Genomic DNA, 24501 nt, shown 5'->3' with positions numbered 1-24501 from the left:
ATGGTATGTTTATATCGTGTGGGTGGTCCCGGGCGACCCGACAAGCGGGTGACCCAATGCGCAAACCAACACATGATGGGTGGATGAACATTGTAAATGGGTGGGTTAATGGTGATAAAACATGAATCGGCTTATGGACGAATGTGGAATGAAGGTCAGCTAGATGCCCAAATGGTGGAGTGAGAAGGCATACAAATAGGATGACGAGTTGTGGTGGAGGATCATCACACTTGGAGCAAACATTCAAGTGAGAAGTGCAAAGTGCGAGCAAGCCCTCGGTGGTTCTGTGGAAGAGTAGGCTATGCAGATGTGCTCGCATGATGGCTGAACTGGATAGGGCATTTGTGTAGGGCTGAACGACGGGCGAACCGGGTAGGCCGTTCGTGCAGAGCTCAACAACGGGTGAACCAGGTAGGGCGTTCGTGCAGAGCTGAATGACAAGTGAACTGGGTAGGGCATTCGTGCTGGGCTAAATGACGGGCATGCCAGGGGACTCAGTGAGGGCATCTGTCGAACGAGCTGAACAACTGATTGGTGGTTCATGCAGGATGACATGGTGAGGGCGTCAGCCAAATGAAAGGTGGTTGAACCAAAGGTAATGAATGGGAGTTTGTGTAGGTCAACCGAACGAAGGGAGGTTGAAACCATGAACAAGAGTTCGGGCGAGTGGTGACATGGGTGCATGTGCACTTGCTGAACGAAGGAATGGTTGGGATAAACAATAATGTTGGGCAAGGTAACATGGTGAGGGCATTTGCTGAATGAACGGAGCAAGCCGAGTGAAGAAGTGCGACAGGTTGTGAACAAAGGTGACTGATGTGGGGACGTGCCGAGTAGGTGTGCACGGTGACACGGGTGGGCGCCCAAGTTGGGAAAACAGCACGACGAGCTGAATGAACATGTTCAGGGGTGAATGAAGAGTTGGGCAGAATGTGCGGTGACTGTTCAGGTGTGCCAACGAGCTAGGTAATTGAGTTTGCCGAAAGTTGAAAAATTGGCTAAGTGTAAATTTGGGGTTTCCTCCAAGATTTAAATTATACATGAAATTTATATATATTGATATATGGGTAGACTCACATCAGGTAGTTGCCCTCCCTTTATACTGTTGTGCATTTCTATATGTTAATGATGTTATGATGAATCGTTATGGTTTTCATTGTGTATAAAGGATAACTAATACTTGGTAATGAAAAATAAAATAAGTACGAATGTTAGGCGTAGTCCATGATCATAAGTATTGGTGAAAATAAAGTGGTTGGTGGTGCCACACCTCACTATAGTGTGGTTGGAAGAGTACCACTAGTGTAGGGGTGTGACAAGGGAACTAGTTTGAGGGAGTCCGTGTAAACTCGTTCGGGCGGGTCTTTTGAGGGCATTTGTGTAAACTCGTTTGGGCAGCTCATTTAAGGGTGCCCATGTAAACTTGTTTGGACAGGTCATTCAGTGTGAGTGCATGCCCGGGCACACGAGGCCGTATCAAAATTGCTAAGTTGTTAACCAGGGTGGGCTTTGTGCACGTTCGTGTAGCTCGTTTTCCCAGCTCTCCCTTGTGCCTCCATTTCGGTTGTGTGTGGGCACCCATGTAAACTTGGTAAGGTCAGGTCGCATCGTGTCGTGTGAGGGCACCCATGAAAACATGTTCAGTTGGGTTAGGTCAGGTCGTGCGAGGGTGCCCATGTAAATTCGTTCGGGTGCGTTCTTGCTTTTCGTGTGAAAAGTGGGCTCGTAATTGAGATGTTTGTTCAGGTTTTCCTAAAGGATGGCCTTGGATCATTTTTAGGGTGGTTGATTCGCATCTACTCTGCATCTCCACTTGGTAGCACATGAGTGGTAATGTTGGCCATGCTCGTCTTGGTCAGTGGGTCAGCTTTTCGTGTGAAAGGTGGGTTGTTAATTGAGTTTTTTTTTTATGTTTGCCTAAAGGATGGCCTTGGTTCAACTGTATGGTGGCCGATTTTCATCTTCTCTCCATCCCCACTTAGTAGCACATGAGCGGTAATGTTGGCCATGCTCATCCCAGGAGGCATATGTGAACAATTCCCATTCTGCTCTCCAAGTTCTTGGAGTTGTATGGGTTGTTGTGGTGTGGCTCCTGGGCTCATCTTGGTCCCTCGTGCCCATCCAAATGATACAAGTGATAGGTTTTCATTTTCTGTGAAAGGTGGGTTGGTAATTGAGTTGTTTTTTCAGGTTTTCCTGAAGAATGGCCTTGGGTCATTTGTAGGGTGGTCGATTTTCATCTTCTCTCCATCCCCACTCAGTAGCACATGAGTGGTAATGTTGGCCATGCTCGTCCTAGGAGGCATATGTGAACAATTCCCCTTCTGCTCTCCAAGTTCTTGGAGTTGTATGGGTTGTTGTGGTGTGGCTCTCGGGCTCATCCTGGTCCCTCGTGCCCATCCAAATGATACAAGTGATAGGTTTTCTTTTTGTGTGAAAGGTGGGTTGGTAATTGAGTTATTTTTTTGGGTTTGCCTAAAGAATGGCCTTGTGTCATTTGTAGGGTGGCTGCTTTTCATCTTCTCTCCATCCCCACTCGGTAGCACATGAGCGGTAATGTTGGCCATGCTCGTCCCAGGAGGCATATGTGAACAATTCCCCTCTTGCTCTCCAAGTTCTTGGAGTTGTATGGGCTATTGTGGTGTGGCTCTCGGGCTCATCTTGGTCCCTCGTGCCCATCCAAATGATACGAGTGACAAGTTTTCTCTCCGTGTGAAAGGTGGGTTGGTAATTGAGTTGTTTTTTTGGGCTTGCATGAATGATGGCCTTGGTTCATATGTAGGGTGGCCGATTTCAATCTTCTCTCCATCCCCACTCGGTAACACATGAGAGGTAATGTTAGCCATGCTTATCCTAGGAGGCATATGTGAATAATTCCCCTTCTGCTCTCTAAGTTCTTGGCATTTTATGGGTTGTTGTGGTGTGTCTCCCCGGCTCGTCCTAGTCCCCTCATGCCCATCCAAATGATACAAGTGATAGGTTTTATTTTTGTGTGGAAGGTGGGTTGGTAGTTGAGTTTTTTTTTTTCAGTTTTGCCTGAAGAATGGCCTTGGGTCATTTTTAGGGTGGCCAATTTTCATCTTCTCTCCATCCCCACTCGGTAGCACATGAGCGGTAATGTTTCCCATGCTCGTCCCGAGAGGCATATGTGAACAATTCCCCTTCTACTATCCAAGTTTTTGGAGTTGCATGGGTTGTTTTGGTGTGGCTCCCAGGCTTGTCCTGGTCCCTCATGCCCATCCAAATGATACAAGTGATAGGCTTTATTTTCGTGTGAAAAGTGCGTTGGTAATTGAGTGGTTTTTTTAGGTTTGCCTGAAGGATTACCTTGGGTCATTTGTAGGGTGGCCGATTTTCATCTTCTCTCCATCTCCACTCGGCAGCGCATGAGTGGTAATGTTGGCCATGCTTGTCCTGGGAGGCATATGTGAACAATTCCCCTTCTGCTCTCCAATTTCTTGGAGTTGTATGGGCTATTGTGGTGTGGCTCCCGAGCTCGTCTTAGTTCCTCGTGCCCATCCTAATGATACAAGTGATAGGTTTTATTTTCGTGTGAAAGGTGGGTTGGTAATTGAGTTGTTTTTTTCAGGTTTTCCTAAAGAGATGGCCTTGGGTCATTTGTAGGGTGGTTGATTTTCATCTTCTCTCCATCCCCACTCGGTGGCACATGAGCGGTAATGTTGGCCATGCTTGTCCCGAGAGGCATATGTGAATAATTCCCCTTCTTCTCTCCAAGTCCTTGGAGTTGTATGGGCTATTGTGGTGTGGCTCTTGAGCTCGTCTTGGTCCCTTATGCTGATCCAAATGATACAAGTGACAAGTTTTCTTTCCATGTGAAATGTGGGTTGGTAATTGAGTTGTTTTTCAGGCTTTCGCGAATGATGGACTTGGGTCATTTGTAGGGAGGCTGATTTTCATTGTCTCTCCATCCCCACTTAGTAGTACATGAGTGGTAATGTTGGCCATGCTCATCCTGGGAGGCATATGTGAACAATTCCCCTTCTGCTCTCTAAGTTCTTGGAGTTGTATGGGTTGTTGTGGTGTGGCTCCCTAGCTCGTCCTGTTCCCATCGTGCCCATCCAAATGATACAAGTGACAGGTTTTCATTTTGTGTGAAAGGTGGGTTGCTAATTGAGTTATTTTTTTGGGTTTGCCTAAACGATGGCCTTGGGTCGTTTGTAGGGTAGTCGATTTTCATCTTCTCTCCATCCCCACTCGGTAGCACATGAGCAGTAATGTTGGCCATGCTCGTCCTGAGAGGAATATGTGAACAATTCCCTTTTTGCTCTCTACATTCTTGGAGTTGTATGGGTTGTTGTGGTGTGGCTCCCTAGCTCGTTGTGGTCCCTCATGCCTGTCCAAATGATACAAGTGATAACTTTTCTTTCTGTGTGAAAGGTGGGTTGGTAATTGAGTTGTTTTGTCAGGTTTTCCTGAACGATGGCCTTGGGTCATTTGTAGGGTGGCCGATTTTCATCTTCTCTCCATCCCCACTAGGTAGCACAAGAGCGGTACTGTTGCCCATGCTCATCCCCGTCCCTCTTTCCCATCCAAATGATAAAAATGTTAAATTTTGCTCGGCGCTCCTGTGAGCCTTAATTTTTGTGGTCATATGGAAACCCCAAAACTCCATCATGCCTATGTCACTATTATGTCCCTCCGTTGTTGCGAATAGAAAATTTTGATTAGGCTGGGTAGCCATGTGTGGCTCCATTGAAATTGGCTCCTCATTATATTGTTCACCTCCTCCCTATTTGGTGGGGAGGGTTTTGCTTTTCGTGTGAAAGGTGTGTTAGTAATTGAGTTGGTTTTTCGGGTTTACCTCAAGAATGGCCTTGGGTCATTTGTAGGGTGGCCGATTTTCATCTTCTCTCCATACCCACTCAGGAGCACATGAGCGATAATGTTGGCCATGCTTATCCCGAAAGGCATACGTGAACAATTCCCCTTTTTCTCTAAGTTCTCAGAGTTGTATGGGTTGTTGTCGTGTGGCTCCATGTGACGGCTAGCCTCTTCATTGTTCGACTATTTATGGTGTCAGTTTCTTCTACTTGTACTCTTTCTGTGTGGGCATTGTTGGTTGAGATGCATACATTTAAGAGGAATGTGGAAGGGTTTTGTTTGTAAACCATCTACCCTCCGTCTTGCTTGCTTTTTCCATTGGGCGATGTGAAGCACTCTTATCTTTATTGTAATGTTAAGGGTTGGCATTCCTTTCAATGTGCACATCATCCGTGGTTGTGTTGGCTTTGAGGTTTTGATAGATGTGTTGGCCCATATCTTTGATCAAGTGGTCAACTTTTTCCTTGCATAGCACATGTGTGGCAGGATTTTGTGGTTGGAAATGTTAAATCATAACGTTTATGGGCATTTGTTGTTTCAATTGTGTATGCGCTCATGGTCCAATGGGAAGGAGGCTTACTACGTCGATAGTTGGGGCTATCTGCAAGAAGGATTTTGAGATGGAACACTTCAACCTCCCTCTTCTGCGTGGAGGTGGTCGTAGGTGAAAATTATTCATTGTCCAGTTGGTAAAGCTGTGGGAAATCTCCTAGGTTTCCTATACGTAGGGTGCGTGGGGTACAGAGCTGCCCGATCCCTCCTCTTGTTTGGATATGTTCTTGTATTGTGTAGTGAGCCTCTTAATTTTCATTTATCTCCTTCCTCTGTCATCGCATCGTGGTGGCTGCAGGTGGTCAAGTGATCAAGGTCCATTGTTGCTACTATCTAGGTGGACTCCTAGGTGGCCTTGGTGTGGGGCGGGGAGGGTCGGGGGGCATTTCTAAGAGAGGTTGTGGGCTCAATTGGTCTTGTTTTATTTCCTTCTGTTTCCTTTGCATTGAGGCTATCACAGGTGATCATGCGTCAAGGCCCATCATTTTTGTTGTCCGGGTGGACTCCTAGGTGGCCTCTGTGTGGGGAAGGGAGGCATTTCTAAGGGAGGTTGCAAGCTCGGTTTGGCTTGTATTGTTTCCTTCCCTTGCCTTTGTGTCGAGGCTACCCTAGGCGATCATCTAATCGAGGTCCATTATTGCTACTGTCTGGGTGGACTCCTAGGTGGCATAGGTGTGGGGCAGGGAGGTTTGTATGGCCTCTCTATGATAATATTTGCGGTTAGTCATCCTCTTCTTATTTCCTTCCTTTTCCTTCTCATCGAGGCTACCGCAGGCAATCAGGAGATCAAGGTCCATCATTCCTGCTGTCCGGGTGGATTCCTAGGTGGTTTCAGTGTGGGGTAGGGAGGGTTGGGGTTCATTTATAATATAGAGGTTACGTGGTTGGTCATTCTCCATTTATTTCCTTTGCATCGAGGCTACCGCAGCCGATCGGGAGATCGAGGTCCATCATTGCTACTACCCAGGTGGACTCCTAGGTGGCCTCAGCGCAGGGCGTGGACGCTTTTGGAGGCATTCCTAAGGGAGTGGGTGAGTTATCACTCGTTTTCTTGTTGGTTGGGGTATGGTTGTAAAGTATGAAGTGGCCTTGGTGCATTGTGGCTTGGTAGGTCTACCCATTTGTTCACCATGTCCTTGTCATGTTGCGTGTGCTTCCTTCTTGGGATGCAAGAGGTGCAAGGCATAAAAATTTTACATGATATTTTGATATCTCTTTGACTTGATGGGTGTTCAGGTTGGATCTTCATAAGAGAGTACCCAGAATTCCCTTTGAAGTGGGAGGGTGCTACCTGGTTGATCCTACCAGTAGTCATATGCTTGTCTCAAAGATTAAGCCATGCATGTCTAAGTATGAACTAATTTAGACTGTGAAACTGTGGATGGCTCATTTAGTCAGTTGTAGTTTTCTTGATGGTACCATACTACTCAGATAACTGTAGTAATTCTAGAGCTATTACATGCACCAAGTCCCAACTCTTTGGAATGGATGCATTTTATAGATAAAAGGTCAGCGCGGGCTTACCCACTTCTCAGGTGAATCATGATAACTCAACAGATCACAAACCCCTTGTGCTGGTGATGCTTCATTCAAATTTCTGCCCTATCAACTCTCGATGGTAGGATAGAGGCCTACCATGGTGGTGATAGGTGACAGAGAATTAGGGTTTGATTTCAGAGAGGGAACCTGAGAAACGGCTACCACATCCAAGGAAGGCAGCAGGCGTGAAAATTACCCAATCTTTACATGGGGAGGTAGTGAAATAACAATACTGGGCTTATCAAGTCTGGTAATTGGAATGAGTACAATCTAAATCCCTTAACGAGGATCCATTGGAGGGCAAGTCTGGTGCCAGAAGCCGTGGTAATTCCATCTCCAATAGCATATATTTAAGTTGTTGCAGTTAAAAAGCTCATAGTTGGATCTTGGGTTGTAAAGGTCGGTCTGCCTACTCGGTGTGCACCTGCCCTTCCATCCCTTTTGTTAGTGGCATGCTCCTGGCATTAACTAGCTTGGTTGTGGCTTCAATGTTGTTACTTTGAAAAAGTTAGAGTGCTCAAAGCAAGCTTATGCTCTGAATACATTAGCATGGAATAACATGATAGGAGTCTGGTCCTATTGTGTTGGCCTTCGAGACCGGAGTAATGATTAATAGAGATTGTCGGGGGCATTCGTATTTCATTGTCAGAGGTGAAATTCTTGGATTTATGAAAGATGGACCACTGCAAAAGCATTTTCCAAGGATGTTTTCATTAATCAAGAATGAAAGTTGGGGGCTTCAAGACGATCAGATACCGTCCTAGTCTCAACCATAAATGATGCCGACCAAGGATCGGTGGATGTTGCTCTAAGGACTCCACCAGCACCTTCTGAGACCTCAGCGATGGAAGTTTGAGGTAGTTACAAGTCTGTGATGCCCTTAGATGTTTTGGGCCACACACGTGCTACACTGATGCAGCCAATGAGTTTTTCTTCCTGGTTCAAGGGGGTCGGGAAATCTTCTCAAATTTCATCATGATGGGGATAGACCATTGCAATTATTGGTCTTCAATGAGGAATTCCTAGTAAGCGCGTGTCAAAAATTCGTGTTTACTACGTCCCTACCCTTTGTACACATCGCCCATCGCTCCTACCAATTGAATGATCTGGTGAAGTGTTCGGATTACGTCGATGATGGTGGTTCGTCACCGTCGACGTCGTGAGGAGTTCATTGAAACTTATCATTTAGAGGAAGGAGAAGTCGTAACAAGGTTACCGTAGGTGAACCTTCGGTAGCATCATTGATAGCAGGGGTTTTCTTTCTTGGTTTGGGTTGGTTGGGTTTCGATTGTAATATGGGACCATGTGGTGTGTCTCTAGGGGAGTGGGTTTGGTGTTTGGCAGGAACATTGTTAGTTACTTGTCTTGAGGTAACGCTTGTTTTTTTGTGTGTGTGCTTACAAGACATGCTTGTGCTTGTCCCACCAATCCTTTGTTTTTATTTCCACCAATGTGTTTCTATAGGGGGTTCGGAAGCATGTTTCTTGGGATCCCTTCCGATGATCTATTCAGTCGGGCATGGTTGCTGCAGTTGAGGTGCTTGGGAAATATGATGGATAAATTTAGACTCATTTGTAGCAGTGGTGTTTAGTATTTTGTTTGTTGGAAGGCATGGGCCAAGGGTGTAGGTTTCCATAGTTGGTTCTCTCAAAAAGGTGGCGGTGGTTGATGTGTTGCTTAGGTGAGCGTTTTTGTTGGTGGTTGGGTCGAGAGAGTGGTTGCGTGCTTGCCTGGTAGCTCAAAGCTTCCATGAGAGGAAATTGTCGAAGTGAGGTCAATATGGGATGGATGAAGAGCAGTTCAACCAATTGGCCTGGCCACCCTAGTCCTCCCGATCGTTCCTCGATATGCCCTTGCGGAAGGGTTGGGTGTCCAGGTAATGAAAAACCACTCCCTCTGTTTGAGCTCCATCGAGATCATAGTTTTCCCCACCAATGGACATGAGGGTGGCAATCTTATCTCATGCCTTTGTTGTCGAGGGAATTCCTTGTCCTATCATGAGCCACTCCCCTTCTAAGGAAAAAAGAAGTAACGGGTTGTGTCTTTGTTCCTCCCTTTGGATTGTGGTTTTTTTGTGGGACTTGGTCATTTCTTTGTTTAATGGTGTGCACTTTCCGAATGTCCCTCTCTTTAGTGGCCTTGCACCATCAATGTATTTGTGGCCCATTGATTTCTTCAGCATTGAGTGTCGACCCATGACAACTCCTCTTTAAAGTTTGATTTCTGACCCTCGTCGACTTTCTCGCTGGAAAGGTTGTTGTGTGTTTTGTACATGGAGGGGTGCAATAGCAGGGTGGGTTTGTTATTATCAGTATATTTTCCGTTTGAAGCCTTGTGTCACTTTGGGGGGTTGCTTACCTCTCAGTAACATGCTCCAGACACTGGTCTCATCATGTCCCTTGTCTTTTCTAGTGGTCAATTTTAGGTTGTGATTTATTTGCTTGGTTTTTTGATTGTTGTTTTTTATGTTATAACCTATAAAGGGTGTTGTGCCTTAATGTATGTGGGAGGGTGTGAAGAGGTGGGATGGCTTTTGATTGGGTGTCATGTTTGATTTCTTTTTGGTTAGCAGACATCTACTTGACGTGTTGTTAAGCTTCTCTCTTTTCTTGGGATCTTTGTTTCTTTGGTATTGTTTTCCTCCCTTATTCCTATTGCCCCTAGCTTAATGGAGAAGAGGTGGGATTGTTGTGGATTTGTGTTCGAGAAGGACGAAAAGTAGTGCGAGTTCTCGGGGTGCCCACCCTAGTACTTCTCGATTGTCGTCCCCTACAGTTCCCCCCTTTTTGTGAAGGCACGGGCTTTGGGAAGCTTGTTCTCTGTTTGAGCCTCCCCTTGTCAGCAAGTATCCACGTTTGAAATCTCTTGATTTCATGTTGTTTAATCCCCTTCTTTCTTTTTACCCCTAGCTTTATAGAGAAAAGGTGAGATTGTTGTGGATTGGTGTTCAGGAAGGACAAAAAGCAGTGCGCGTTTTGGGGGTTGCCACCCTAGTCCTTCTCGATCGTCGTCCCCTGCAGTTCCCCCCTTTTTGCGAAGGCACAGGGTTGGGGATGCTTGTTCTCTATTTGAGCCTCCCATTGTGAGCTTGTAAACACGTTTGATATCTCTCTTTCTTTCATTTTGTTTTCCTCCCTTCTTCCTGTTACATAGTAATTTGTCATCGTTTGTCACCGTCCCTGTTACCCCTCTCCCGCATACTCGAGGACTCATTCCAGGACCTGTGAGAAGTGACATGACCTGAAACCACTTGCATCATATTCCTCTAAGTATGAGCTTCATATGCCCTGAAGACATCTCCTGCAGAATACCTATAAAAAGACATATTTTTGCATTAGCGCGGTTCCACAGTGTACTGCTCGCGCCAATGGGGGAAATCCTCTAAAGAGGGCGCGCCATTGGTGCTCTGTCTTAGAGTCACACTCGCGCCAACCGAATTGAGTAAAGTTTCTAACAAACAAGCTTCCGAAGGTTCTCCTTAACTCATTCACCAACTGAATCTGTGTTGAGCTAGGATGGTTTGGCTTTGAATCTCCATAGAAGGGAAGTGGTTTGCCAACTTTCATGGAAGCTTCTTAGTGATAAAGCCAATCCCATGAATAATGTGGTTGATCCTATCTCTTTCCTCTCTATCTATAAAAGCTTGTCTCTATGCCTTGAGCAAGTTAGTTCCAACATAGTAATAGAGAATTCTAGGAGTTCAAGAGTTTGAAGCTGAAAGAGCCTTCTTTGCACCCATAAGGCAAAATCTAAGTGAGGAGATTCCTGTCACCCAAGAGAGAGAGGCTTGTTTCCCATCCCAACAAGCTTTGCAAGACTTGTGTAGCTGACTACCCAGCCAAAGGAGGATTTGACGTCAGAACTATAGTTGTATTCTTCTTTTTTATTTATCAATAATAGATGACTATCATTATGGTTCCACTCTCATTGTCCTATGTTTGATGTTGATTTATATCTTTTCTAACTGATATATAATTACATCTATTGGATTTTATGCTTGTATTTGTGTTGTACTTTGCATGTGCAAGTGTCTAATCACGAAGATCGTAGGGATCGTGACTGACTGAGGCAAAGGAACGAGAGCGACGTCTCTTCTACGAATATTAGCATTGGAATCCAAGTAGGTTCTCACCATCCACTTTTAATTTGCAATTAGGAACTTGCGTGATAGCATTGTTTGATTGTTGCTAGACCCGGTCTGGGCTAGTAGGGATCGTCTCTGTCCGCAGAGAGGATTTACCTCCAAAAAAAATTGGCGACTCTGCTGGGGAGTCTTGTCTCTTTGGTTCTCTCGTTTGATTACTTAGATAGCTTTCTAGGTTGGATTTCTTACTGTCTCTTGCTTACTGGTCTACCTAGATACTATTAACCAAGCCCTAGACTGCTTGTCTTATTTTTGACCTAGCAAGAATGATTAGCGTGCTTTTTTTGCCTGATAGTCGTGCCAATTGGCACATGTTGCTCAAAGACAACCCACACCAATCCCTTAAAAGCGCGAGTGGCTACCTGACAGTCATGCCAGACCTGTCAACTTTTCCAGTTTGCTTGTTTTCAAACCCTTTGAGCTTGGATTTGTATCTTGCCACGTCTTTTTCAGTTACTGGAGTGTGTTTGATCCTTGTTTGACTGGTTTTCGACCTTCATCCTTCGGGTGTTTGCCTCTTTCCATCAATTTCACATTTCAACCCTAGGGCATCTAGTGGCTTTCTGCATCGAGGCTTCCATAGGAGTCTTAGGTCCTTTGATCGTCCAGTTGACTTTGTGATTATTCTTTTGCATTTGCTCAGTAGTTCTCAAAGCTTTTTATTGTTATTCAAGTGATTTGCTTGGATTTCGCTTGGCTTCATTTGGGCTTAGATCACATAGCTCATAGAGGTCTTTGTGTTTTCTTCTTGTTTTGAAGGACTGTCTTGGTGTTTTGGGGATTTGATTGCGTTCTCATTGAGTGAAATTTGTCTCTTTTACTCGGTGTTATTATCTCTCAAAATTTGTTTAGTGCACTTTGCCATTGAAAAGAAAACAAACAGTCTCTTTTGCGTTGAATTAGTTAATGGGAATTATAGCTTTTCATTGATTAGTGACTTTAAAAAAAAAAAAAGTTTCGTTTATTGCCATTAGCTGCATTAGAGTGGTTCTTGATTGTTTGTGGTCATTTTGTTCTTTTGAAAAATTCTCAACTCTCTCGTAGTTAGTGTTCATCGAACGAAATGATATTCTTTGGCATGTGCTTGCATTTAGGGAATTGTGAGAGATTACATACGGTAGGACTTGGAAATCGAAACCTAATCAAAGATCAACCATAAAATGAACTGAATGAACTTAAAAACGCATTGGAACATAACGCTCACTGTTTAGAGGTCTAGGCTAGAGACGTGCTCTAGCGTCGTTAAACCTAGTCACTGTTGTTTCACATTACGGTTGGATGATTCCTCCTTTTGTGACTCGATAATGGTCTAGCACGGACTTGAGCTCCCACGTATTGTCGAGTATATAGGGGAGACCCCACTAGGTTATCATCCTTTATCCACAGGAAGTCGTGTCTGCCGCATTACAAGCCATAATGCACCGAACACAACATTCGGGAAGATTGACTGCCGTACGAGAAGTCCTTGGTTTTCATATGACTGCCAAGGTGTATATGCAGTTTTACGGATTTGTTTGGTAAACCCTTTTGCCTAGTTCTCCAGAGTAGTCACTTTTGGTCCTTTTCAGACTCCTTAAACGAAAAGGCTCATCTGAGCATTTGTCACTTCAGGCTCACTAAATATTCGAAGGAGACTAGAGTCACCTTTTTGGCCTTTTCTCGACTCTTAAAACATGAAAAGGTCAAGTTGTGTCCTTGCGTCTTAAAATTTATTTGGCCGCGATTAACATTACCTGGTTAGATCTTTTGTGCGTTAGTTTGAGTAGGGTCCTTTATCGTTAGATTCCCTTAGGTTTTGTTTGAAGTTTGTCATCCTGGCTGAACCATCGATCCCGTCTCCCGTTCTAAGTGATCAAGGGTCTCCGTTTTCCGTTGCTCCTGAGGTATCGGTTGTGAGTGATACTCTTCCTATTATCCCGAGTATCCAACCGATCAACTCTCGTGCTCCGGACGACGAGGATTACGAAATTCATTGGAACCCTATTTGGGAGCCTGAAGAGGACAATATTCCTTTTACCCCTCCTGGTGTTTCGTCTCCAATGTCTACCTCTCACATGGATGAGACATCTCCTAGAGTGAGTGAGACACCCGTTTTGTCGAATATCGACACTCCTATTCTAGCCACTTCTCCGGTACCCTCATGCTACAAGTCGTTGAGGGATAATATAAGTGCCAGGATCCCCATCTCGGCGTTGACTCCATCCTCCGCCGATGTCTAACCCTTGAGGAAGCTGAGAGAGTCCTGAATGACTGCCACTCTGGCGCCTGTGGTGGTCACATGTCCAGATATGCCACAACTCAAAAAATCCTTCGCGCTGGTTATTTCTGGCCCTCCATCTTTAAGGATTGCATTCTTGCCATCCGATCGTGTCATGCGTGCCAGATATACCAACGGAAGATGCGTGCGCCACCAGCTCCACTGCACCCTGTAGTCACCATTGGCCCTTTTGCAAAATGGGGCATTGATTATATGACCTGTAAGCCTCGCTCGGCCGAGGGCATGGGTTTATCATCGTTGCTGTCGGTTACTTTACAAAATGGGCCGAGGCGATGCCCACATTTACCGAAGACGGTCACACAGCAGTGCAGTTTTTGTTCAATCATGTTATTACACGGTTTAGAGTTCCGCAGGCCATCATCACGGATCACGGAAAGCATTTCTGTAATCACATGATGACCAAACTAACAACCCAACTAGGCTTACGACATGATAGTTCTACCCCATACTATCCTCAGTCCAATAGTCAGGTTGAAGCCGTTAACAAGATTTTGGTTACGATGCTTCAACGAATTATTGACATGCATAAGTCTAATTGGCATCTGATGTTGTTTCTGGCCTTGTGGGCCTACCAAACCTCTGTGAAGGACGCCACTGGTTTCAATCCATTTCAACTAGTTTACGGATTGGAGGCTACCCTTCCTATAGAATGTGAAATTCCTTCGTTAAAAATAACCGTTTAGTTGCTTCCCAACACTACTCCGGTAGAGGAATGACTTATTTACCTAGAACGGCTGGATGAGACCCGTCGCCTAGCCTCTCTAGCTATCGAAGATCAAAAGAAGAGAGTCAAAACTCACTTTGACCATACCATCCATCCTCGTTCCTTTGTTGAGGGAGATCTAGTCCTGCTATACGACCAAGAAAATGACAAGTTGGGGGCAGGCAAATTCGAGCCCATGTCACTAGGCCCTTATATTGTAAAGAAAGTGTTGCAGAAAGGGGCATATGAGATAGTTGACTACGAAGGTAATCCTCTTGATAAGCCCCGCAATGGGATGTACTTGAAAAAGTACTACGCATGATTCCATGCACTTCGATTTATACATGTGTGTGTGTGTGTGTTTTCATGTTTTTGGCTTGGTGTGAAGGCGTGATTGCCCCTTATTGTGTTTTTGCTTCTTGTGCAGATGTCAAGTGCACCTTATGTTGGTTTCGCTGATGGTGCCTACCGCAGCACTCGCAATTTGTCCTCTGCGGCGTGGGTGATCTACGATCCTCACGGTGCATTGATAGATCTTCAAGGTGTGAGTTTAGGCTGTATTACAAACAATGTTGTTGAATATAGTGTTGTTATTGAATTATTAGCCGAGGCAATTAATCTCGGTATTCGTACATTGGTTGTTAACCTAGACTCTCAATTTGTCATCCATCAGCTCAATGGGCGATATTCCATTAGAGACCGTCACATTTTAAGGTTGTACTTACGTGTCAAATTGTTAGAAAGGAATTTTGACTTCATCACATATCAGCATATTCCACGACGATTAAACACATTATCTAATGCATTGGCTAATCATGTATTAGATAGAAATTTGCCTAATTTATAATCAAAACATTATACAAGCAAGCACATAAAAGCACAATAATAAACCATAAGCATATGTATATATATTTGTGTGTCGTAATGTTTGCACCGCATGCATTACATAGTTCAAAAAATAATACATGTTTATTCTGATACATCCCGGGATGACATCTCCCTCAAAAGTATGCATAAAAGAAGCCTAGGAGTCTAATCGTGGTGGTGCTCATGATAGCACGTCATCGCGCGCACCAATCGTCTCAACAGACGATGAATGCGAGTTGGCACCCCCACTGTGTGCCTCTGGTATGCAAAAGGGACGTCCGCCAGTCTAGCGTAACCCGGAATCCCTCGGGTGAGTCCCTCGAGATTCTGCACCAGCTCTTCCCCCATGGCACCCGCTGCTTGAGGATCAGCTGTGGGCTGGACCCCCCACGCTATAGGAGACAAGCTGGTTGGCCCCTCTGGGCCAACATCTGCATATATATACAACTGTCATCAGAACATGCATGTATTGAAAAAAATGAAAAATACATAAAACATAAAAAAAACAATGAGATCATACCCAACTCCTCGTCTCACTCCTCTCCCTCTGGCAGTGGGAGGTCTGGATCCCCGATGAAATTATTCCCCACGTATGGCCAATCCTCCACTACGATCAGCTGATGACGGAGCCATATGAAGAACTCGGGCCGCCAGGACATCTGCTGGCCCCCTCCTCCTCTGGGCATCAGTGCTGCCCAGCGAGCCATCCTAGGCTCTCGTGGCAATGGATCAGCCACTATAGCTCCCTGAATCTGAAAGAGGGGTAATCCTTCCAAGCAGAACGACACCACAATTGAGCCATACCCGAACTGTTTCACTCCTTCTCGCTTACACTTTGTATGTTGCCTTTTGATATTGGTGGTCACCACTATAGCCCAGTAAAAAATGGTGGGGCTAAGGCATTTTGTCGCTAGTAGCAGATGATTCTTGCTCGCCTCATGGGGCGCCTGTACCCCGGCTGCACGAGTGATGGTGAACAGTATCACCTTGAGAACCAAGTCCCGAACGGTGGCAATATCCACCTTAGCACTGTTTTTCCCAAATTGTGCCCTTGGACACACTCGGCCCATCACCTCACCCATCTTCTCCCTGGAAGGTCTACTTCCGGTCAAGATAGGACTTTCCCCTCTCTGTGACAGTCCAGTAATGAAATACACATCAGACACGTCCAGCTCTAAGGTTTGGTCCCGTAAGCGAAATACTTGGTCATCAACATCCCAAGCATCAACTATGAACTGCAATAACTCGGGCTGAGCTCGTAGATAAGATGTGAGGAAGAATTTCTTGAGACCACAGTCTTTTAAAGCGTTCATGCATCCCTTTTCCTCTATAGCCAAGGCATCTATGGCATCATGTTCCTGTTCTTTCCATTCCACCACCATTTTTGCTTGTTTCTTGCACCCACAAGGATGAATAAATCATTATTAGAACACTGGTAAGCTTACAAACCAGACAAATTTCAAATGCAATTGGAAAATTCCCCGTAAAAATTAGGTTGCGCGGTTGGCACGACTGTTTCTAAAATAGTCGCGCCAATGGCACGGCCCCTTTAGGCAAATCACCCCATTAGCGCGGGTCCGTGTCAGATACCCGTGCCAATGGGGCGCGGCCCTAAAATTTAAAATCCTCCTTGCAGAGGCTCAATTAGGCAACAAAATGCATAAAAGAGGTATGGAAATGGAGCTAAGGGAAGCGTCTCTTACCTGGAACCGATGAAATCCTGAATGGTTGCATGGATTGGCCGTAGTCACTGTCCGAAGTTTACTCCCCAAATGGACCACTACTATTCATGAGGTAAAAAGTAAAAGTAATTCTATTTTTTACCATTTTCACCATATTTATCACCTTTTTTACTTGTACTTAGGTTTAAAAAGTTGTTTGTTGAATATTTTAATATATTTTTGGTCGAAAATGGATTTTACGCTTGCTTCTTGTGCAGCGACAGGTCTTTTACGCAACTTCGATGGTGAAATGAGTTGTATTTTATACTTTTTCAGACTCGGTAAATACACGAAAAAGTCACTGTGGAGTCATCTTTCAGCTCTTTTCTGACTCGCTAAACATGAAAAGATCGCTGAGTTATCCCTCTTGACTCATTAAATGTAAATAAGAGGTGGTCATCTTTAAACTCTTTTCCGACTGTGTCAAAAATGAAAAGATCGTCAGAACCTTGTCATTTCAAGTTCGTTAATGGTCACGAAACGACGTGATATCAATCGCTTTTTTACTTTTTCAGATCGATGTCACTACATATGAAAAGTACTCCTCGATCATAATGATCGGGCGGTTCTTTCGAGCATTGCTTTATACTTTTTCGGGCTCAAGAGACACAACTTTATGAAAAAGACCCCCGTGGAGTTCACTTTTTTGTTGTCTTTTCAGACTCTCTAAACAGGAAAAGACGCTGATTTCTTCCTTTGTCAGGCTCATTAAAACTTAATGACATCGGATTCTATCGTAATGACGCCTTACAAGCATATGCTATCCCCATCAAGCTTGTCATCAAAAAATAATCGGGGTACTCGCCAGAAATGGTGGGGAAAATGGAATCATAATCATTATTGCGTCGGTAGTATGTCGCTCTTGAACATGGCACTTGCCTGCATTCGTGTCTGGGTGGGGACATCTCATCTTGTTTTTTTGCTTGCCTCCGTGGGTTTGGGTGATCCTATTTGACCTCTCATCTGCTCATTGCTTTGTCACCATGACCTCTGCTCATTTGATGTCAAATACTGCCAAGTCCACTATCGTGCCGCCGATATGTTCAAGAGAAGTTGACCTCTGCAGAATTACAACCTCCCTCTGATACCTTGCATAATTCTGATTCACCACAACATTCTTCCTTTGTCTTGTGTCAATGATGTGGGAAACACTATGGCCCACCTTTGATCAAGGTCACTTCCTATCGACTTCAGCTCATTATCCAGGAAGCTGATCTAGAGACTCCCTTCCGGTGCCTTGGAGCCTACATGTCTCAATGGCAGGTTCTTCGTGTTCAACGCGAGGTTTTCATCATTGGCCTCCGATCGAATGATTCTGCAGGTGTTCGACACCAGCTCATTAATTCACACACCATGTATTGTACCTATAGTACCTTGAAGACCATTGTCATTATTGGTGGTACCTCTCGTGTCTGTTAACAGTTTTCATCATTGACTGGTAATCAAATGATGTTCATGCATGTTCGACTTCAACTCATGTATTCACATGCCTGAACTTGTACTCTGTTTGGGTCGAGATAGAGCGCAAGACCCTGAATTTTGTTTGTTGGAATCCAGGCTGCGATTTGTGGCTTATTATGATCATTACATGACTCATTCACTGGATGGCTGCGACCATGCCTGAGTCTATTTATCGATCCTCGCTGGATGGCTGCGCCCATACCTTGGATCTAGATTATTGTGTACTCTATTATGGATGGTTGTGCCCATACCACATATATCATGTACTTGAGATATCAGTTGTACTTCTTTTCGGAGGTTCTCCAGCGGCTGTATTTTCAGTTACGCATGTTCTTGTAAAGCATTTCACCCCTCTCTCTCCCTCGGGCCTCATGCTTTAGGGGGCATCTGTTACATAGAAATTTGTCACCGTTTGTCACCGTCCCTATTAACCCTCTCCCACATACTGGAGGACTCATTTCGGGACCTGTGAGAAGTGACATGACCTGAAACCACTTGCATCATATTCCTCTAAGTATGAGCTTCATATGCCCTGAAGACATCTCCTGCAGAATACCTATAAAAAGACCTATTTTTGCATTGGCGTGGTTCCATAGTGTACTGCTCGCACCAATGGGGGAAATCCTCTAAAGAGGGCGCGCCATTGGCGCTCTGTCTCAGAGTCGCACTCACGCCAACCGAATTGAGTAAAGTTTTTAACAAACAAGCTTCTGAAGGTTCTCCTTAACCCATTCACCAACTGAATCTGTGTTGAGCTAGGATGGTTTGGCTTCGAATCTCCATAGAAGGGAAGTGGTTTGCCACCTTTCATGGAAGCTTCTTAGTGATAAAGCCAATCCCATGAATAATGTGGTTGATCCTATCTCTTTCCTATCTATCTATAAAAGCTTGTCTCGATGCCTTAAGCAAGCTAGTTCCAGCATAGTGATAGAGAATTCCAGGAGTTAAATAGTTTGAAGCTGTAAGAGCCTTCTTTGCACCCATAAGGCCAAATCTAAGTGAGGAGATTCCTGTCACCCAAGAGAGAGAGGCTTGTTTCCCATCCCAACAAGCTTTGCAAGACTTGTGTAGCTGACTACCCAGCCAAAGGAGGATTTGACGTCAGAACTATGGTTGTATTCTTCTTTGCTATTTATCAATAATAGATGAATATCATTGTGGTTCCACTCTCATTGTCCTATGTTTGATGTTGAGTTATATCTTTTCTGACTGATATATAATTGTATCTATTGGATTTGATGCTTGTATTTGTGTTTTACTTTGCATGTGCAGGTGTCCAATCACAAAGATCGTGGGGATCGTGACCGACTGAGGCAAAGGAACAAGAACGACATCTCTTCTATGAATATTAGCATTGGAATCCAAGTAGGTTCTCACCATACACTTTTAATTTGCAATTAGGAACTTGTGTGATAGCATTGTTTAATTGTTGCTAGACCCAGTCTGGGCTAGTAGGGATCGTCTCTGTCTGCAGAGAGGATTTACCTCCACAACACTTCCTTTTGGACCCTAGCTTTACGGAGAAAAGGTGGGATTGTCGTGGATTAGTGTTCGGGAAGGATGAAACACAGTGTGAGCTCCCAGGGTGGCCACCCTAGTCCTTCTCGAACGTCGTCCCTTGCAATTCCTCCCTTTTTTCCAAGGCACGGGGTTGGGGAAGCTTGTTCTCTATTTGAAGAATCCCCTTTTGAGTTGGTAGCCATAGTTGATATCCCTTTCTTTCATGTTGTTTTCTTCCCTTCTTCCTTCTGGCCCCTAGCATTACGAAGAAAAGGTGGGATTGTTGTGGATTGGTGTTTGGGAAGGAAAAAACATAGTGTGAGCTCCCGAGGTGGCCACCCTAGTCCTTCTTGATTGTCGTCCCCTTCAATTCCCCCCTTTTTGTGAAGGCACAGGGCTTGGGAGGTTTGTGCTTTGTTTGAGCCTCCCCTTGTGAGCCAGTAGCCACGTTTGATCTCTATTTCTTTCACGTTGTTTTCTTCCCTTCTTCCTTTCGGTCCCTAGCTTTATGGAGAAAAGGGGGAATTGTTGTGGATTGGTGTTCGGGAAGGATTAAAAGCAGTGCAAGCTCTCGGGGTGGCCACCCTAGTCCTTCTCGATTGTTGTTCCATGCATTTCCCCCCTTTTTGTGAGGGCGTGGGGCTCGGGGAAATTGTTCTCTGTTTGAGCCTCCTCCTGTGAGGGGTGTAGACACCTTTATTTCTCTTTCTTCCATGCGTTTTTCTTCCTTTACTCCTTTTGGCCCTTAGCCTTACATTTGTTGTGGGGGGTTCCCCTATTCAGTGTTGTGGCAGATTTTTCGATAATACGTGGAAATGACTCTCGGAAATGGATATCTCGGCTCTTGTTATGATGAAGAATGTAGCGAAATGTGATACTTAGTGTGAATTGTAGAATCCTGTGAATCATCGAGTTTTTGAACATAATTTGTGCCTGAGGCCTCGGTCAACATCACATCTATCTGGGCATCGTATCCCATTCAAATGCGCTCCCTAAAATATGTTAGGGAGTAGCGGAGCTGGTCGTCTGTGCCCAATGTGGTGCGGTTGGCTGAAATACCTCAAGCGATGTTTCGTGGCATGCGTCAGCGAGTGGTGATATTGTCCGCTTGGATGCGCAGTCGACGTTAGCTAATGCGGGCTTTGTGTAGCATCGCTCAAACTTACTTTTCTCTCTCTTGTCCTCCCATCAGGTAGGGCGATTTAAATCCAACTTTGCAACCTCAGCTCAACGAGAACACCTGCTGAGTTTAAGGATATAATTAAGCAGAGGAAAAGAAACTTACAAGGATTCCCCTAGTAGCAGTGAGTGAATCGAGAAGACCCCATCATGAAAATCGAGTGGCAGCATCACCTGAATTGTAGTTTGTAGAAGTGTCCTCAGTGGCGAACCTGGGCCAAGTCCCTTGGAAGGGGGCATCTAAGAGGGTGACAGCCCCATTAGGCCGAGACCCTGTCGCATCACGAGGTGTTGTCGGTGATTTGGGTTGTTTGGGAATGCAACCCTAATTGGGTGGTAAATTCCATCCAAGGCTAAATACGAGAAAGAGACTGATAGAAAACAAGTACCGCGAGGGAAAGATGAAAAGGACTTTGAAAAGAGAGTTAAACAGTGCTTGAAATTGCTAGGAGGGAAGCAAATGGAGGTTGTCGATGTGTCTCGATCGGATGTGGAATAGATCAAGCTGGTCTGCCACTCAACATGAGGTGCAAACCAACACAAGCTACTACATTGTCACAAGTTTGGGTGGATTACTACCTATCGGTTTGCCATTGCGGTGGTCTAGGAATGAAGCTTGTGCCCTTGTGGTGGCCCATGTGAACTTGTACGCTCATGGTGTTGGTTGGCATGGTTTCCATTTGACCCGTCTTGAAACACAGACCAAGGAGTCTAACATGTGTGCGAGTCAGTGTGTTTGAAAACCTGCGAGGCGTAAGGAAGCTGACGGGAAAGATCCCCTCTCTGGGGGGGTGCATCATTGATCGACCTTGAGATTATACAAAGGGTTTGACTACGAGCACACCTGTTGGGACCCAAAAGATGGCGAACTATGCTTGAGTAGGGCGAAGCCAGAGGAAAATCTGGTGGAGGCTCGTAGCGATACTGACATGCAAATCATTCATCTGACTTGCGTATAGGGGCGAAAGACTAATCGAACCATCTAGTAGTTGGTTTCCTCTAAAGTTTCCCTCAGAATAGCTAGAGCTCACGAATGAGTTTTATCTAGTAAAGCAAATGAATAGAGGCATCGAGGGTGTAAGGCCCTCGACCTAATCTCAAAATTTAAATAGGTAAGACGATGCGGCTTCTCCATTGAGTCGCGCCATGGAATCCAAAGCTCCAAGTGGGCCATTTTTGGTAAGTAGAATTGGCGATGCGGGATGAACTGAAAGATGAGTTACGGTGCTGAATTGCGCGCTAACCTAGATCCCACAACGGGTGTTGGTTGATTAAGATAGCAGGATGGTGGTGATGGAAGTTGAAATCCGTTGAGGAGTGTGTAACAACTCACCTTCCGAATCAACTAGCCCCGAAAATTGATGGCGCTAAATCGACCATCAAAGCAATTGTCTGGCTCTAATGAGTAGGATGATGTGGAGGTCATTGAGGAACCTCGGGCATGAGCTTGGGTGGATTGGCCCCTAGTGCAGATCTTGGTGGTAGTATTAAATATTCAAATGAGAACTTTGAAGATTGAAGTGGGGAAAGGTTCCATGCGAACAACACCTGGACATGGGTTAGTCGATCCTAAGAGATGGGGAAGCCTTATATCAAGGGTGCACTATGCACAAGCATCGAAATGGAATAGGGTTAATATTCCCAAATAGGGACATGGCAGCGGGAAAAAATGTTAGGAAATTCGGAGACGTTGTCGGGGGCCCTGAGAAGATTTATCTTTTCTTTTTAACATCTTGCCCACCCTAGAATTGGTTCACCTGGAGATAGGGTCCAACAGCTGGAAGAGCACTGCACGTCTTGCAGTGTCTGGTATGCCCTCGACGACCTTTTAAAATATGGAGGACCGAGTACCGTTCATGTCCGGTCGTACTCATAACCACATCAGGTCTCCAAGGTGAACAACCTCTGGTCAATATAACAATGTAGGTAAGGGAAGTCGGCAAAACAAATCCGTAACTTCAGGAAAAGGATTGGCTCTAAGGGTTGGGCCTAGGGGTCTGCGATTTTGTGAATTGACTTGAGAGGTGTAGAATAAGTGGGAGTTGTTTTCAGCGCAAGTGAAATACCACTACTTTTAACGTTATTTTACTTATTCTGTGGTGTAGAGATGGGGCACTGCCCCTATTTTTAGCCTTAATTCATGTTTCGACAGGTTGATCAAGGTGGAAGACATTGTTAGGTGGGGAGTTTGGCTGGGGCGGCACATCTGTTAAAAGATAATGCAGGTGTCCTAAGATGAGCTCAACGAGAATAGAAATATCGTGTGGAACAAAAGGGTAAAATCTCATTTGATTTTGTTTTTCAGTATGAATACAAACCGTGAAAGCATGGCCTATCAATCGTTTAGATTTTTGAAATTTGAAGCTAGAGGTGTCAGAAAAGTTACCACAGGGATAACTGGCTTATGGCAGCCAAGCATTCATAGCAACGTTGCTTTTTGATCCTTCGATGTCGTCTCTTCCTATCATTGTGAAGTAGAATTCATCAAGTGTTGGATTGTTCACCCACCAATAGGGAACGTGAGCTGGGTTTAGACCATCGTGAGACAGGTTAGTTTTACCCTACTGATGAACTGCATTGCAATAGTAATTCAACTTAGTACGAGAGGAACTGTTGATTCACAGAATTGGTCATCGTGCTTGGTTGAAAAGCCAGTGGCGCGAAGCTAATGTGTGTTGGATTATGACTGAACACCCTTAAGTCAAAATCCATGCTAGAAGCAGTGCATGTCACTCTTTGATTGTATCTCGACCTGCAGTAGGGGCGTTGCTTTCTCACCCACAGGGGCCCATGTCATCTGGAATCCACGACCATGAAGCATCTTAGTAGAGGAAGCTTTGAAGTTCAATTCCAAACGGTCATTGAGAATAATCCTTTATAGACGACTTAAATATGTGACGGGGTATTGTAAGTGGCAGAGTGGCCTTGCTGCCACGATCTATTAAGATTCAGCCCTTGGTCACCTTGATTCAGAGCTTTGCTCTTGTCACAAACAAATATGGACAACTGTCCCGCTCTCGCGCCTTTGCCTCTTCCTCCATACGATAATTTTTTATTACTTGGGGGTGGGAAATTTGGGGTTTCCATGTCGAGATGGAAAAGGCGTTGAAGCCCGGGAAAATTGGGATTTCCATGTCGCACTCCGGCACCCAAAATTTTGGGGTTTCCATGTCGTGCCTTGGTGCCCAAAATTTAGGGTTTCCAAGTTGCGACGAAAAAGGTTCTCAAGCATGGGAAAAATTGGGATTTCCATGCCACACCCCAGCGGCCAAGCATGGGAAAAATAGGGGTGTCCATGCCGCGTCTTGGTGCCAAAAATTTGGGGTTTCTACCTGGCACCTAAAATTTTGGGCTTTTGCCTGGTGCAAAAAAAATTGGGTTTTCCATGTCGCGCCCAAAATTTCAGGTTTCCACCCAGTGCCTAAAATATGGGGCTTCTGCCTGGTGCAAAATTTTTTTGGGTTTCCATGTCACACTAGAAATTTGGGTTTTCCACCCAGCGCCTAAATTTTGGGGCTTCCACTCGGTACAAAAAATTTGGGGTTTCCATTTCGTGCCCAAAATTTGGGGTTTCCAAGTCGCACCCCAGCACCTAAACCTGGGGAAACTTGGGGTTTCCATGTTGTGCCACAACCAAAACTGGTGGCGACCAAGCCTGCGAAAACTTGGGGTTTCTATGTCGTGCCCTGGCACCCAAGCCTGGGAAACTTGGGGT

The 24501-nt window shown here is 45.0% G+C and overlaps 1 non-coding gene and 2 pseudogenes across 1 annotated transcript; all 3 read left to right on the top strand.

Moving 5' to 3' along the window:
• The first annotated feature begins 6682 nt into the window (after positions 1 to 6682).
• On the top strand, positions 6683 to 8177 carry LOC149168390 (18S ribosomal RNA; annotated as a pseudogene).
• A 12247-nt stretch (positions 8178 to 20424) lies between these two features.
• LOC149168389 (5.8S ribosomal RNA) lies at positions 20425 to 20578 on the top strand. Its single transcript, XR_016260033.1, has one exon. It is a non-coding gene; the product is annotated as a 5.8S ribosomal RNA (ribosomal RNA).
• A 246-nt stretch (positions 20579 to 20824) lies between these two features.
• On the top strand, positions 20825 to 23759 carry LOC149168388 (25S ribosomal RNA; annotated as a pseudogene).
• The last annotated feature ends 742 nt before the right edge of the window (positions 23760 to 24501 follow it).

Source organism: Pinus tabuliformis, chromosome 4_2 (assembly GCF_031772625.1).
Source record: "Pinus tabuliformis cultivar Carrire ecotype Pingquan chromosome 4_2, CPIR1, whole genome shotgun sequence".
Lineage (NCBI taxonomy): Eukaryota > Viridiplantae > Streptophyta > Pinopsida > Pinales > Pinaceae > Pinus > Pinus tabuliformis.
This window is presented reverse-complemented; position numbering and strand designations above follow the sequence as displayed.